Source organism: Primulina huaijiensis, chromosome 7 (genome assembly GCF_012295235.1).
Source record: "Primulina huaijiensis isolate GDHJ02 chromosome 7, ASM1229523v2, whole genome shotgun sequence".
In the NCBI taxonomy this organism is placed as follows: domain Eukaryota; kingdom Viridiplantae; phylum Streptophyta; class Magnoliopsida; order Lamiales; family Gesneriaceae; genus Primulina; species Primulina huaijiensis.
Window position 1 is genome coordinate 9,873,228 of NC_133312.1, and position 15,640 is coordinate 9,888,867.

The window sequence follows — 15,640 nt, forward strand, 5'->3', positions numbered from 1 at the left end:
ATAGCCTCCACATGCGAAGACATCTTGTTTCCTGAATAGATGTTCCGCTCATTTTCTATTGCCTTCCTTAGGTTTTGCTTACCATGTAAGATATTTGTAACATGGATTGTAGAACCAGAATCAATCCACCATGTGTTATAAATCATATCAAACATATTAGATTCATAACAGATAAATGAAATATGAATACATTTCTTTTCAAGCCAATTATTAAATTTAATGCAATCCTTCTTCATGTGTCCCGTCTTTTTACAGAAGAAACACTTGGATTCTTTCTTGATGTCAGGTTGGGGTGGAATTATTCCTTTCCCTTTTCCCTTGACTTTGGCTTGCTTCTTATACTTTCCTTGTGTAGTCATAAATACATTATCACTTGTTTCCATCAACAAATTTCCTTCCTCTTGAACACACATGGTCATTAATTCATTAATTGACCATTTATCTTTATGTGTGTTGTAGAACCCGTTAAATTAGACTACGTATAAGCCATGCATAATTACTATTATTTAAAATAAAATGATTTTTATGCATGGGGATTTAAATTCTTTTCTTTAAATTTATTGAGTTATGATTATTTATTTATTTTACGCAGTAGTTTAGTTTTACCTTTTCGGATAAATAAGTGAGGCCGGACCGGAGTTGGAGTATTGAGATAAAATTTAATGATAAGAAAATATTTCTAGAAATTTATTCAAGATAAAGGATAATTTATTTTAATGTAAAAGAATGTTTAAGAATTAAATTAATTAATTAGAGATAAGTAGTAAATAAATTCTTTTATGTCCAATAATTTAATTAAAAGCCTATATTAAAATATGTGACCAATTGAGATAAGTTAATCTAGGCTTATTTTATTTAAGAAATTGTAACTTAACATGTTCGTAAATTTAATTTAAAAATTTGCCATACATGCAAGATAATTACAATCCTAAATTAATTTATTGATTCACCATAATACTTGATGGGTAGATAAAACTTTAAAATTTTAAAATACAAGATTTAAGCAATACTCTCACCCCATTTATTAAACAATTTTCGGCCACCTCATTGAAGATTTGATATGGATTGACAACTCATCATTTTGATTCATTTCCTTAATCTTCTCTTGGTATGATAATCCCTCACTTTTAAATCCCCACTAATTTATAATTAAGCAATTTTTCTACCTCTTTTTTTTTTGAAAGATAAAATCGGCCACCACACTTGGAGGATTTGATTAATTTTAGTAACTCTCTATTGATATCTTTCCTTAATCCTTTCATTGCATGGTTAATTCCCTCATTTTAAATCCTCAATAATTAACAATTAAGCAATTTTCTCCCTTATTTTGATAAGCAAGAATCGGCCATCTCCCACTAAATCAACCCTCAAAGCCCTTGACATCATATCATTTTCTATCTAACAAACTCAAAGGATAGAAAGATTTGATCTTGCCATTGTATCCCATTTAATTGATAACCTTCCCATTCTTTTCCCTAGCCATTCTCCTCTCCATTCTCTTGAAAATATCAGCGCACACACTAGAGAAAAATCGTGAGTCTTCAAGAGAAATAAGAGATAAAAGTAGAAAAAAGGAACTCCGTCACTGCCGCGCCGCGTTCGTCGTAATTGTTTGTTTTTTTTTTCGAAAAGAATTTCCAGGCATTTTTATATTATCTTTTGCTCTTCAATCAAGTCATATACGTATTTTAAATCATGTTATGTTCATGAATCTTGAAGCAAAAACTGAAATTTTATCACGAAATTTTCGAAAACAAAGTGCAGATTTTTCGGCCCTTCCTTGTGCTTCACGGGTTGGATTGTTTTTGTTGTTTCAGGGTTTGGCTCGGTTCCATGCGCTCAAGGCTGCATCTAGGCATGTAATAGAGTGTGTTAGGAGGGTGTTGGTCCATTGGTTGCAGTCCATTCACCCCAACGAAACCATTTTTGACAGCAACTCTCCATGTTGCAATTTATGAGTCTCGATTTCTTTGTTGGTTGTCTAAGGGGAGAGTTTGGATCATGGTTGGCCCAGGGCCTGTAACCATGGTTTGAACCCTTCCCTAGCATGTCTAGGACGTGACCAAGATGACCTTTCATGGCTTGGTTCATAGTCCCATCGGTTTTTAAAACAAACAAGACAAGTACCCCCTTCGATTTTTCCTTGTTCCTGCGTGAGTAAAGTTTCAATTTTATGGTGTTGGGTGGATCTTGGTTGGCTTCTAGCCCTTAGTCATGGTTCACACAATACATCATGATGTCTAGATCATGCCATCGTTAATCACATGGCCACTGGAATGATACATGACAGCAAAATAAAAGCAACACCCCCCACGTACAGCGCATGGTGTTCTCGGGTGGAGCTTGGCGTTGTCCTATGGATTTGCTTGGTTTGTGGTTGGCTTGTAGCCATTAGCCATGGTCCAAGCCATGCCTTAGGATGTTGGTAAGAGGCTATGGTTGGTGGTTTAAGTCCCAATGGCCAATAGCCTCATAAACGAAGCAAGGAAGCACAACAGCTGCTGCTATATTTTTCTTGACAGCTGCTTGGGCTTTGATTCAGGAGGCTTGGTTGGGTTTTAGCCTATGGTCTTGGACTGGACAGTACCTCAATGAGTTAGGAAGGTTATGTTTTTGGCCGTTTGTGATTTGGTTAAGTTTAGAGGTCGTACGGGAATTTACGGTGCAATGTGCCAAAGTGACTCTCGAAAGAGCGTTTCATGGTTTTGGCCCCCATTCGCCAAATTTCGAGTATTACAATTCTTAGGAGCATTATTTCATCATGTTAGGCATATTTTGACCATGAATAAATGATGGTTCGATGTTGGTTCGGGTTAGTACTGAGTTATGGTTAGAAATTAAGTCGTTGGTCTAGTTTGCCCCGTTTTGGGTTCAATTACTAAGTTAGTCTCAAGAAAAATTATTTGCACGTTTCTCATGATAGGATTAGGTCGCAGCGAGCCTAGGAACGATCCAACTCAATTGGTAAAATAAAACAGGGTTTTTATTATATTACGTGCATAAAATATAAAATGTTTATTTTTGAGATATATGCGATATGTTTTGTGGCCAGCTTACGCTTATGGGATTGTTTCACCCGGTGACCTACGACCGGTTATGTTTATGTATGGGTACGGATAGTCAGTCCAAGGGCTGTGATTAGCTTTACCACCCAGTATACTGTGGTTTAGTCTGATCAGTGATTCATGTTACATTATGGGCCACTTGCGTAAAACTCTACAGAAAATTATGATATGCTATTTTATGACAGGGCTCTATCGAGCAAACATTTTACGTACAATTTTCAGTTATGCACGTATTTATAATTACTCATGACACGATTTTTCACGTTACGCTTTACGATATGATATTTTTACGTTGCATGCGATTTTATGATATATATACTCGTTATTTTTTATATATGCATGCTAGGTCTTTAGACTCACTAGACTTGATTGTTGTAGGTACTGATGAGGTCGAGACGGAGGACGGGGACCAGTGAGCCATCTTGGGTCGGCAGTAGTAGGAACCCGACGACCTCATGCTTCAGTTCATTTACCTTTTTGCTCAAAGCACATTTTATCACGATTAATTATTTTAAGTTGTTTTGAAACAGATATTCACTTCCGCTGTTATTTTGACATTAAACCTTTTTATTAGTATATTTTATGAATGAGGCATGTTTTTTACTTTTAAAGAAAAATTTTAAATAATTCCGCAAATTTACAAATACGAAATACGGGCCTCTACAGCTGGTATCAGAGCCTATGTTCTTGTAAAAGGTTGTACTACTACTGATCTCGAGAAGCTCATGAAGTCACGTCTTCGGTTTGTAAGTTTTACGTTTACGCATTTCGTTTAAAGCATGAAATATTTTAACATCATGTTTTCATGAAATATTTTATGTTCAGATTATAATTATGCAGTACTTTTTTTTTAATTTAAAAGAAATAATGGAATTATGCATGTTTGTTACGTATGGGTTGTATATATGGAACAGTATGCCTCCTAGACGCATTCCTGAGTGCGTGAGAGACGATCATCTTCGTCATGAGGACGGTGAGGATCAGAGGCAAGAGAGGAATGTACCTCCACCCCCTCCACCAGACATGAATGCCCAGATGTTAGATGGGATGACTAGATTCTTCGCACAGTTTGCGGGGAATAACGCTGTGGCAACCAGGCCGACGGGGCCTGAGGCTACCTATGAGCGGTTCAGGAAGATGAGACCAAAGGAGTTCTCAGGAACGACTGATCCTATGATTGCCGAGGGCTGGATTAAGTCCCTCGAGGTTATTTTCGAGTTCATGGAGCTTGGAGACGAAGATAGGGTTCGTTGTGCAACCTATCTATCTGGAGGAGACGCCGCTTATGGTGGGAAGGAGCATCCGTAGCCTTGAACTTGGCTACTCTGAGCTGGACGCGCTTTACAGAGGTATTCTACTCTAACTATTTTACTGACGAGGTGCGTTCCAGGTTGACCAGGGAGTTCATGACCCTGAGGCAGGGAGATGTGACTGTTACGGAGTTTATCCGTAAATTTGAGAGGGGTTGCCATTTCGTGCCCCTGATTGCTAATGATGCTGGAGCCAAGCTGAAACATTTTCTGGATGGTCTACGGCCGATCTTGTGCCGTGATGTTAGGGTGGCTGTCCTTACTACCTATGATGTTGCCGTCTCCAGAGCTCTAGCTGCAGAGCAGGATCAGCAAGATATAGAAAGAGACCGCCAGGTCAAGCGACCAGTCCAGATGCCGCACCGCCCTCCTCAGCAGCAGTATCAGAATAAGAGGCATTTCCACGGACCACACAGGAACAAAGGACAGCAGCAGCAGCAGGGACGGGCAGTCCCGAGGGCCGTTGAGTACCCATTCTATGCAAAGTGCTCACGCCGTCACGCCGGAGTTTGTATGTACGGCTCAAGGAAGTGCTACAAGTGCGGTAGTCCGGACCACCTACTGAAGAATTGCCCTCAGGGGAGTCTGCCTACTCAAGGCAGAGTTTTTGCTCTCCATGCAGCGAAGACGAACCCAGAGACCATGCTCATGACATTTATCTTAAGCTTTAAGTTTGTATCTGAATTTCGATGTTTGAGAGTCTGGGTTAAGATTTTGAACTTAGAATTGCGATATGATTGCATGCTCTAATCAGTGCTCTTTCGGGAATTCAGGTTAGTAGAACTTTGACCTTCGCCTGTCTATAAGTTTAGTTCTTGTAATTATTGGGTTCAACTTGATGTTCCAACCTTTCAGAGAGAATTTTTATAGCTGGTTCAGCTACGAATGCCTTGATTGATTCAGGGGTGACTCATTCGTTCATCTCAGAGATCTTTGCGAATTTTCTTAAGGTCAAGACCATTAGGCTTGATGTAGCGTATTCAGTAGTACTGCCTTCGGGAGAGGAGCTGACAGCTACTAATGTGGTCCGAGACATAGACCTTGAACTTCATGGCAATCTCGTTTATGCGGATCTGATCGTACTGCCGATGCCAAAATTTGATATCATTCTGGGGATGGACTGGCTATTAAAGAACATAGTTTTGATTGACTTCCAGCGAAGATCTGTGCTAGTCCGACCGCCGGAGAGAGAGCAGTTCTTATTCGAGCCAGATAGGTACTTTCCTTTACCGCGTATTATACCTTGTGTCCAGACTAGGAAGCTCATACATAGAGGGTGTCGGGCGTTTTTATCGACTTTTGTATCAGTTCCCGAGGCACCCAGTCAGTCAGCCTCCGATGTCCCAATTGTTAGGGACTTCCTAGACATTTTTCTAGAGGACGTCTCTTGTTTGCCACCCGAGCGAGAGGTGGAGTTTTCTATTGAGCTTATGCCAGGTACGGCTCCGATCTCAAAAGCACCGTACCGATTAGCACCGACAGAGATGGCAGAACTCAAGAAGCAGATTCAGGAACTTCTCGACAAGGAGTTCATTCGCCCGAGTTTTTCACCATGGGGCGCGCCGGTCTTGTTTGTGAAGAAGAAGGAGGGTTCGATGAGGCTCTGTATTGATTACCGGGAGTTGAACATGGTTACAGTGAAGAACAAGTACCCACTTCCGCGGATTGAAGATTTATTTGATCAGTTACAAGGAGCTTCAGTATTCTCAAAGATCGATCTGTGTTTCGGTTATCACCAGTTGAGGGTGAAAGAAGCCGATGTTCTCAAGACTGCTTTCAGGACTCGTTACTACCACTTCGAGTTCCTTGTGATGCCGTTCGTAACTAACATGCATAATCTCCATTATTTCTTTAAAAATAAATACTGCATAATTAAAATCTTGACGTAAAACATTTCATGAAAACATGCTGTTAAAATATTTCATGCTTTAAACAAAATGCATAAATGTAAAACTTACAGACCGAAGACGTGACTTCGTGAGCTTCTCGAGGTCAGTAGTAGTACAACTCTTTACAAGAACATAGGCTCTGATACCAACTGTAGAGGCCCGTATTTCGTACTTGAAAATTTGCGGAAAAATTTAAAATTTTCTCTTTAACTAAATAAAATGCCTCATTCATAAAATATACTGATAAAAAGATCCAATGTTTAAAGTAGCAGCGGAAGTAAATAATGTTTTAAGAATAACAACTTAAAATAATTCGACAAAATAAAAACTGAGTTTGGAATAAAAATAGTAAGTGCTGAGAATGAGGTCCTCGGGTTCCTACTACCGTCGACCCACGATGGCTCACTGGTCCCCGCACTCGGTCCCGACCTCATCAGTATCTACAACAATCAAGTGTAGTGAGTCTAAAGACTCAACATGCATATATCGTAAATAACAAGTACATATATCATAAAATTTCATGCCATGTAAAGATATCATGTCGTAAAATGTAACGTGAAAATATCGTGTCATAAAGCGTATCATGAAAATCGTGTCATGAATAATTATAAATACGTGCATAACTGAACTGAAAAATCGTAAGTGAAATGGTTGCTCCGTAGAGCTCTGTCATGAAATAGCATGTAATAATTTTCTGTTGAGATTATGTTCTACGCAAGTGGCCCATGAACTGAACTGAATCACCTGATCAGACTAAACCACAGTATACTGGGCGGCAGAGATCATCACAGCCCTTGGACTGGATAACCGTACCAATAAATGAACATGAACCGGTTAGTGACCACCAGGTGAGGTAATAATTAAATATCATGTTTTATTTTACCGAATGGGTTGAATCGTTCCCAGGCTCGGTGCGCCTTAATTCTAACATGAAAAATATGCAAATGATTTAACTTGACCAAAACTTCGTAATTGAACCCAAAAACGAGACAATTACGCTCAACGACTTAGTATTTAACCATGACTCCGTGTCAACCCAAACCAACACCAAACCATCATTTAGTCATGATTAACTTACACCTAAAATGATGAAATAATGCTCCCAAAGTTGTACAAGTCGAAATTTTGGTGAATGGAAGCCAAAACATGAAAAGCTCTTTCGAGAGTCACTTTGGCACATTGCACCGTAAATTCTCGTAAGACCTCTAAGCTTGACCGAATCACAAACGGCCAAAAACATGACCTTCCTAACTTGATGAGGTACTGTTAAGTCCAAGGCCATAGGCTAAAATCCAACCAAGAACTCGAAACACACCTCTGAACCGCAGGTACAGTTGCTGTAAAAAATACAGCAGCTGTTGGTGCGTTTCCTTGCTTTGTTTTCGTGACTATTGGCCATTGGGGCTTGAACCACCGACCAGAGTCTCTTACCTACATCTCAAGGTGTGGTTTGAACCATGGCTAAGGGCCCTAGGCCAGCCACAATTTGAAAAACACCAGCAACCACTCGAAGCTCCACCTGAGAACGCATATGCACGCGTGGGGTGTCTCGCTTGTTCTTGCTGTCACGGACCATTCCAGCGGTCATTTGATTGACCAAAGAATGATCCAGACATCAAGAGGTATGGTATGGACCATGGCTAAGGGCTAGAAGCCAACCAAGATCCACCAACACCTCAAGACCGAAACTTACACACCCAAAACAGAAAATGAAGCCAAGGGACACTTGTGTTGTTACGTTTTAAAACCGATGGGACCATGAACCAAGCCATGAAAGGGCATCTAGGTCACGTCCTAGACATGTCAAGGAGGATTTCAGACCATGGTTACAGGCCCTAGGCCAACCAAGACCCGAACCCTCCCTTTTGACAGCAAAACAAGAAATCGAGACTCAAAATGGCATTATGGAAGAGTTGCTGTCATTTCCCTTCCTTGCGTGCATGGGGCTTGAGCTAATGGACCATCATGATCTTAACACACCCTAGTACGTTCCTAGGTGCAGCCTTGAGCGCCTGGAACCGAGCCAACCCCTGAAATCACCAAAAACAACACAACCCGTGAGGCATAGAGATGGCCGAGAAAATGCTGTGCAGATTTTTCAAAAAAAAGTGCTGTCATATTTCGGTTTTGATCCTTAAACCATGAGTATAAAGTGTTTAAAAATATTTATAGGATTTGATTGGACAGCAATGAACAATATAAACATGCCTGAAAGTTTGTTTTGAATAAAACAATTCACTACGACGAAAACGGCGCGGCGGAGACGGAATCCTCTTTTCTTACTTGTTTTTCTCTCTTGTTTTTCCTCTTGAAAGTCACGATTTTTCTTGATGATGAACTCAGAAATTTCGGTGGAATGGTGGAGAGGGAAGGCTAGGAAATGAATGAGGAAGTTGCAAAATAAAAAGGAGATTTGAATGGCACACAAATCTTTCTATCCTTGAGTTGTTTGTTAGATAGGAAATGATATGATATGATGGGATTGAGGGATGATTTAATGGGATATGGTGGCCGATTTCTACTTGTCAAATAAGGATAAGGATATTGCTTAATTATTAATTAGTGGGGATTTAAAATGAAGGGATTATCTACGAAGGATGGATAAGGAAAGAATCAAAGGAATGGGTTGTCAAATATTTTTAAGTCTAGAAGGGAGGGGGCCGATTTTTTTATCTAGTTAAATGAGGTAGGAAAATTGCTTAATTATTAATTATTGAAGATTTAAAGTTGAAGGAATTATCTATGCCAAGAAGGGATAAAGAAAGATACCCAAAATTGTGAGTTGACAAATTTAATTCCTACAAAAATGAAATGACCGAAAATTATAATAAAATGGAAGGGAAAATATTTCTTAAATCTTGTATTTTAATTCTTTAGAGTTTTATCTACCCATTAAATAGTTTAGTGAATTAATAAATTAATTAAGGGATAACATTATCTTGCATGCATGACTAAATCTATAAATTAAATTACTAACATGTTAAATTGAAATTTTTTAATTAAAATAAGTCTAGATTAACTTATCTCAATTGGTCACATATTTTAATTTAGGCTTTTAAATAAATTATTAGACATAAATGAATTTATTCACTACTTATCTCTAATTAATTAATTAAATTCTTAAACTTTCTTTTACGTCAAAATAAATTATTATTTATCTTAAATAAATTTTAGGAATGTTTTCTTATCATTAAATTTTTATCTTAAAACTCCAACTCCGGTCCGGCCTCGCTTTTTTAACTGAAAAGATAAAACTAAACTTATGCGATTAAAAATGAATAATCATGACCAACCAACTTTAAAATGCCTTAAATAATAAAGAAATTATTTTTAATTTAAAATACTAGAAATTATGCATGGCTTATACGTAGTCTGATTTAACGGGTTCTACAGTTAATCTAGGCTTATTTTATTTAAGAAATTGTAACTTAACATTTTAGTAAATTTAATTTAAAAATTTGCCATACATGCAAGATAATTACCATCCTAAATTAATTTATTAATTCACTAAAATACTTGATGGGTAGATAAAACTTTAAAGATTTAAAATATAATATTTAAGCAATATTCTCACCCCATTTATTAAACAATTTTCGGCCACCTCATTGAAGATTTGATATGGATTGACAACTCATCATTTTGATTCATTTCCTTAATCTTCTCTTGGTATGATAATCCCTCACTTTTAAATCCCCACTAATTTATAATTAAGCAATATTTCTACCACATTTTTTTTTGAAAGATAAAATCGGCCACCCCACTTGGAGGATTTGATTAATTTTAGTAACTCTCTATTGTTATCTTTCCTTAATCCTTTCATTGCATGGTTAATTCCCTCATTTTAAATCCTCAATAATTAACAATTAAGAAATTTTCTCCCTTATTTTGATAAGCAAGAATCGGCCATCTCCCACTAAATCAACCCTCAAATCCCTTGACATCATATCATTTTCTATCTAACAAACTCAAAGGATAGAAAGATTTGATCTTGCCATTGTATCCCATTTAATTGATAACCTTCCCATTCTTTTCCCTAGCCATTCTCCTCTCCATTCTCTTGAAAATATCAGCGCAAACACTAGAGAAAAATCGTGAGTCTTCAAGAGAAATAAGAGATAAAAGTAGAAAAAAGGAACTCCGTCACTGCCGCGCCGCGTTCGTCGTAATTGTTTTTTTTTTCGAAAAAAATTTCCAGGCATGTTTATATTATCTTTTTCTTTTTAATCAAGTCATATACGTATTTTAAATCATGTTATGTTCATGAATCTTGAAGCAAAAACCGAACTTTTGTCACGAAATTTTCTNCCCATTCTTTTCCCTAGCCATTCTCCTCTCCATTCTCTTGAAAATATCAGCGCAAACACTAGAGAAAAATCGTGAGTCTTCAAGAGAAATAAGAGATAAAAGTAGAAAAAAGGAACTCCGTCACTGCCGCGCCGCGTTCGTCGTAATTGTTTGTTTTTTTTTCGAAAACAATTTCCAGGCATGTTTATATTATCTTTTGCTCTTCAATCAAGTCATATACGTATTTTAAATCATGTTATGTTCATGAATCTTGAAGCAAAAACTGAAATTTTATCACGAAATTTTCGAAAACAAAGTGCAGATTTTTCGGCCCTTCCTTGTGCTTCACGGGTTGGATTGTTTTTGTTGTTTCAGGGTTTGGCTCGGTTCCATGCGCTCAAGGCTGCATCTAGGCATGTAATAGAGTGTGTTAGGAGGGTGTTGGTCCATTGGTTGCAGTCCATTCACCCCAACGAAACCATTTTTGACAGCAACTCTCCATGTTGCAATTTATGAGTCTCGATTTCTTTGTTGGTTGTCTAAGGGGAGAGTTTGGATCATAGTTGGCCCAGGGCCTGTAACCATGGTTTGAACCCTTCCATAGCATGTCTAGGACGTGACCAAGATGACCTTTCATTGCTTGGTTCATAGTCCCATCGGTTTTTAAAACAAACAAGACAAGTACCCCCTTCGATTTTTCCTTGTTCCTGCGTGAGTAAAGTTTCAATTTTATGGTGTTGGGTGGATCTTGGTTGGCTTCTAGCCCTTAGTCATGGTTCACAGAATACCTCATGATGTCTAGATCATGTCATGGTCAATCACATGGCCACTGGAATGATACATGACAGCAAAATAAAAGCAACACCCCCCACGTACAGCACATGGTGTTCTCGGGTGGAGCTTGGCGTTGTCCTATGGATTTGCTTGGTTTGTGGTTAGCTTGTAGCCATTAGCCATGGTCCAAGTCAGGCCTTAGGATGTTGGTAAGAGGCTATGGTTGGTGGTTTAAGTCCCAATGGCAAATAGCCTCATAAACGAAGCAAGGAAGCACAACAGCTGCTGCAATATTTTTCTTGACAGCTGCTTGGGCTTTGATTCAGGAGGCTTGGTTGAGTTCCTGGTTGGGTTTTAGCCTATGGCTTTGAACTGGACAGTACCTCAATGAGTTAGGAAGGTTATGTTTTTGGCCGTTTGTGATTTGGTTAATTTTAGAGGTCGTACGGGAATTTACGGTGCAATGTGCCAAAGTGACTCTCGAAAGAGCGTTTCATGTTTTTGGCCCCCATTCGCCAAATTTCGAGTATTACAATTCTTAGGAGCATTATTTCATCATGTTAGGCATATTTTGACCATGACTAAATGATGGTTCGATGTTGGTTTGGGTTAGTACTGAGTTATGGTTAGAAATTAAGTCGTTGGTCTAGTTTGCCCCGTTTTGGGTTCAATTACTAAGTTAGTCTCAAGAAAAATTATTTGCACGTTTCTCATGATAGGATTAGGTCGCAGCGAACCTAGGAACGATCCAACTCAATTGGTAAAGTAAAACAGGGTTTTTAATTATATTACGTGCATAAAATATAAAATGTTTATTTTTGAGATATATGCGATATGTCTTGTGGCCACTTTACGCTTATGGGATTGTTTCACCCGGTGACCTACGACCGGTTATGTTTATGTATGGGTACGGATATCCAGTTCAAGGGCTGTGATAATCTCTACCACCCAGTATACTGTGGTTTAGTCTGATCAGACGATTAATGTTACGTTATGGGCCACTTGCATAGAACATTATCTCTACAGAAAGCTATGATATGCTATTTTATAACAGGGCTCTATCGAGCAAACATTTTACGTACAATTTTCAGTTATGCACGTATTTATAATTACTCATGACACGATTTTTCACGTTACGCTTTACGATATGATATTTTTACGTTGCATGCGATTTTATTATATACATACTCGTTATTTTCGATATATGCATGCTGGGTCTTTAGACTCACTAGACTTGATTTTTGTAGGTACTGATGAGGTCGGGACTTAGGACGGGGACCAGTGAGCCATCTTGGGTCGGCAGTAGTAGGAACCCAAGGACCTCATGCTTCAGTTCATTTACCTTTTTGCTCAAAACACATTTTATCACGATGAATTATTTTAAGTTGTTGTTTTGAAACAGATATTCACTTCCGCTGCTATTTTGACATTAAACCTTTTTATTAGTATATTTTATGAATGAGGCATGTTATTTACTTTTAAAGAAAAATTTTAAATAATTCCGCAAATTTACAAATACGAAATACGGGCCTCTACATGTGTGGTAGGAAATTTTGAAGGGTCCATATTGCTGTGGAAGAGTGCATAAAATGTAGTGCACAAGAAAAGTTTTAGACATTTCCACTTCAAGTGTCTTTAGCCGAGCCGCTATGTCCCGCATTTTCATTATGTGCTCTCGCACACCTCTCACACTGGTGAGCCTTAATGACGAGAATTCCATAATTAGGGTGCTGGCAAGTGCCTTATCTGAAGACTGAAATTGTTCATCAATAGCCTTCAATAATTCTCTGACATTATTATGCTGATCGACAGAAGCACGCATACCAGCAGAGATTTTGGTCTTTATGAACATTACACAGAGTCGATTAGATCGCTCCCATTTTTCATAAAGATCAACACCATCCGGAATGGTGCTTTCAGTAATAGCATATGGCTCATCTTTCCGTATAGCATAATCAATATCCATCCACCTTAATTGAAGAAGAATTCTTTCTTTACATATTTTATAATTATCTCCCTTTAGTTCGGGAATGTCACATTTCATATCAGAAAAACTCGCAGTTTGTATAACTGCACAAAATATCATATGCTTAAAATTTTGAGACAATATCATGTTTTACCAATGTAATTCATGTTTTAAAAATCTAGTGACATAAATTTGCCCGTGGGCTAAAATTTTAATTCAATAAGATTTTACTATAATTTTATGATAAAACTATCAAAATGTATTTTCCTTAACTCTTGTGGGTAAATTAAGAAAAATATAATTTGATATTTTAACCTAATTAGTTATATAAATATAATAAAAATCCATGTGGGATAAAATTTATTTTGTTTATATAATTAATTACAATTGATGTCCATTATGTGTTCCAAATCTACTTGATGCATAATTTTCATAATTAAGGATGATGTGACTATTCCTCAATTATTTAAAATTATACGGTTCACCGGACAAATTTTTTTTTTAATTTAATACTTTATATAAAAATTATTTAGTAACATAATCAACATTTTCCAAGATTTCTCCCAGGAAGATAGGTAGTGCTAAGGCACTTTAAATACCTAACTCCTAGTCAGAGCAACATTTGTGGGGACCCGGACGCTAATCATTTTCTTAATCATTCTTTGGGAATAAATTGATCAATTAATTAAACTGGGTCCAAAAATTTTTTTTTATACAAATGCGTAACGTAATAGAATCAGTCTAATATACATGTCAACATAAAAGTACAAGTCTTTTACAAAATACATTCAAACTAGGGTTCAACAACTATACATCAAGTGCTGAAACTAAATCTACATCAAAGTCCGGAATCACCACTCTAATCTAGATCTCTCATCCTCTTCTTGACCCTGATTCAGTTCCACCTGTTGTCATGCACACATACAACCACAACAACAGCCGGATAACTCCGGTGAGAATATAATCCAGTATAAAACAACGAAACATGCATTGTATAAAATCATATACATTTATTAAAAGCATGTATCATAATCTAAACATAATCGATAAAACATGTAACATAATCTATGAAACATAATCGATACAATTCAGTAAATCAAACTCGGATTCTTATTCTTTGACTCGACTCAATCTGGCCTAGTCTAGGGATCCCGGTTGAATAAGAACGCAACAACTCATCTACTCTCCTCAGCTAGATAGTGGTACGTTCTTATTCCCAGACTTTGGTACACTATATCGAATCTTTGCAATAGAAGCTGATCTGCATTCTAAGCAACATCGATATAAACCAAACGTCCAGTGACCTGGCACCTATGCCAACTTGACACCTCTGCCAAAGACTCTATGTCTTAAATCAATCGTCTAATTCATGCTTTCTATAAATCAAGAGAACAAGCATATAAATGCAATGAATTCAAATATTTGAAAACAATAACAAATAAGTATGTGGTTTTAGGGAAACTCAAGTCAAATCTAACTCGAGTCGATCTCCCTGTTAACATTGGTTTATACCTTTCTGTTTATCGAGGTTCGGCTTTGTTCTGTCTCTGAATCTTCAAAACCAATCTGGAATGACATATCGAATAGGCACAATATCACTATACAACCCATAGCAAAACTCATCTGATCAATACGCAAATCTGCTAGACTCAATCTCAGTCAGTGTCGACGGCATAACGGTACAATCTCGATATACCCTTGACAATTCAATATCAATAAACAATCTCAACAACTCACAATCTCAACAAATACAATCATAATTCAAATCAGCTCAATATCAATTGATATATTACAATTGCATAAACGGTTTGTTCTTCGATCCGGTTTCGATTCTACGATTACCAGTATTTCCAGAACACAGAATATTAATCAAATACTGATTCCTTCAATACATAAATTTCAAACCATACTGAAAAGTAATAAAACTTACATCTTGTTGAAGTTCTTGACGAGAGAAGTACAGAACTGCGTTCGGATCGAAATTCTGATAGCCGGATCTTGTACAATCGAATTCTAAGGGATTTAAGAAAACTTGAGAATTAGCTATGGGAACTCTCGGGTTTCTCCTCAATTATGAAATGAGAATGAAGGTAATATACATCCAAGTTGCATGGTGAAGACAAGTGTCCCACTCAAATCCATTAATTGCAATTCAGCCCCTGAAATATTCACTATTTGCAATTTGGTCCTCACAACTCTTTTTAATTCAATTTCAATCCTATGGAATTGTAACACCATGGAATATGACTAAACATTCCAAAAATTCATAAATTAAATAATCTCGGATTAAAATGATAACATCTCGGGCTTTACAACATTCTTCAGGGAGACCAGTGGCAAGTCAAGGATGTT